The sequence below is a fragment of the Papaver somniferum genome, chromosome 10 (assembly GCF_003573695.1).
Source record: "Papaver somniferum cultivar HN1 chromosome 10, ASM357369v1, whole genome shotgun sequence".
Classification (NCBI taxonomy): Eukaryota; Viridiplantae; Streptophyta; class Magnoliopsida; order Ranunculales; family Papaveraceae; genus Papaver; species Papaver somniferum.
Genome location: NC_039367.1, coordinates 15,429,052 through 15,431,451, shown reverse-complemented (window position 1 = coordinate 15,431,451; position 2,400 = coordinate 15,429,052). Strand labels below are relative to the sequence as shown.

The window sequence follows — 2,400 nt, the reverse complement described above, 5'->3', positions numbered from 1 at the left end:
ATCACTGGGATTTGACGACTTGGGTCATGAACAGGCTGGGTGTCTAGAACAACGAAATCCACAGGACAAATAAACTTATCAACCTCAATCAGAACATCCTCTATGACACCACGAGGGACTTTGACAGACCTATCAGCTAATTGTAGTGTCATTTTAGTCGGTTTCAACTTACCAAGACCTAACTGGGTGTATACATGATACGGGAGTAAGTTAACACTAGCTCCTAAGTCAAGTAAAGCTTTATCGACCATGTGATTACTAATCGCACAACATATGGTGGGGCATCCAGGATCCTTATACTTAGGGGGTGTTTGGTTCAGAAGAATGGAACTTACCTGACCAGCTAAAAAAGCTTTCTTATGGACATTAAGCTTACGCTTTCGTGTATAAATATCTTTAAGGAACTTGGCATAAGCAAGCATCTTCCTAATTGCTTCTAATAGCGGAATGTTGATGTTCACCTGCTTAAATGTTTTCATTATCTCGTTGAAAGTCGACTCCTTCTTTGTTGGGGCTAACAAATGTGGATATGGGGCTCTAGGCACAAAGGTATACCTATCAAGAATTTCTTGGGAATCCTTAGAGATTGTTTCAGTTTCCTCGTCTACGGGCTCCTCTTGGGAAGTAGAAGGTGGAACTACAGTATGTCCACTAGGCATGGCTACCTTATTGTCTACCGTTTTACCACTCCTAAGGGTTGTTATCGAGTTCACATGGTTTGATGATTTCTCACCAGCTAAAGGTATTTGATGGATTCCCCTAGGGTTGGGTTGTGGTTGACTAGGAAACTTTCATTTTTCTCTCAATGTCTCATTTATCTGACTAACCTGGGTTTTCAACTCGGAAATAGCCTGAGAGTTAGCCTGACCTATTCTCTTTTTCTTCTAAACCTTGAGCAACAGATTGCTGAAACTGCACAGTGTTACGAGTTAACAAAGAAAGAGACTCTTCTAAACTCATAATCTTCTTATCCGAAGGGTTCTGAAACTGTGCCGGAGCTGAAGGATTCTTAGTATAGCCAAAACCTGGGGGAACCTAAGCATTACTAGACTGACCTTGATTCTGGCCCTTGGACCAAGAAAGGTTTGGATGGTTTCTCCAGCCAAGGTTATAGGTTTCTGAATATGGGTCAAACTTCTGTTGGTTATCAAACCTAGTGTTGTTATAAAGAGCATTGGCTTGCTCTTCAACAGCATGGCCTTCCTAAAAAGTCTCATTTCTTCCACTACTACCACTAGAATGACCTAATTCTAAGGCTTCTAACCTTTTGGCTATAGCTGTTATTTTAGCATCTGACTCATAAGATTCTTCTACCCTATTAACATTTCATCTACTTAGAAGAATTGTTTTTTGGAGTTCCCTACTATTTTCCCATTGCTGGGTCTTATCGGCGATTTCATTAAAAAATGTTATCGCTTCATCAAAAGTTTTATTCTCAAACCCACCTGTGCATAAGGACTCAACCATGGTTGTTGTTGAATAATTTAAACCCTCGTAGAGGATCTGAAATAACCTAACCTTCTCCAAACCATGATGAGGACATTGAGATATCAAGTCATTGAACCTTTCTAAGTACCTATATAAAGATTCTCCCTCTTGTTGGGAAAAAGTACATATTTGTGTCTTAATAGATGATGTTTTATGCCTTGGGAAAAACTTATGTATAAAGGCAGAAGTAAGTTGGTCATAGGTTTCAATTGACTCAGAGTCCAAACTATACAACCAAGATTTGGCTTTATCTTTTAAGGAAAAGGGGAATAACCTAAGTTTTAACGCATCATTACTTAGGTTTTTAATTTTCAGAGTACTACAAACTTCCTCAAATTCCCTAACATGAAAATAGGGGTTCTCATTCTCCTTCCCTAAAAACATTGGGAGCATCTGTAAAGTCCCAGGTTTCAGTTCATAATTTGCCTCGGTTTCAGCTAACTTGATACAAGACGGACGAGAGGTCCTAGTTGGGTTTAGCAAAGCTTTCAAAGTTGCCATTTCTGGCACTACCAAAGGACTAGGAGTACTAGGGGTACTTTCCTCACAAAGAGACAGATTCTCAAAACTGAAGTTTCCAAAAACGGGGCTCTCAAAAGAAAAGTCTTCGAGCTCCCCGTCTTCACAAGAAGAACTACCAGGTTTTTTACTAATCAAACGACCTAGAGTGTTTCTTTTCCAAGCCCGTTTAAAAACTTCGGGCATACACTAGAAAAACAAAATCAAAAAGAAAAGCCCTAAAAAGGAAGGGATGTTCTATGCAAACACAAACAAGGCTGACTCCACCACAGCAAACCTACTGATTTCTAGCAAACAAAAAGCATGATGGCTCCACTTAGATTGTTTCTAGACCAGCTTCAAATCCTTCGAACGGGAATTCGTTACAATTTAAGAAAACCCCTCTGGAATCAA

General features: G+C 39.6%; 1 pseudogene; it reads left to right on the top strand.

The window, feature by feature from the left end:
* The first annotated feature begins 1,525 nt into the window (after nt 1-1,525).
* Nucleotides 1,526-1,625, top strand: LOC113319943 (annotated as a pseudogene).
* The last annotated feature ends 775 nt before the right edge of the window (nt 1,626-2,400 follow it).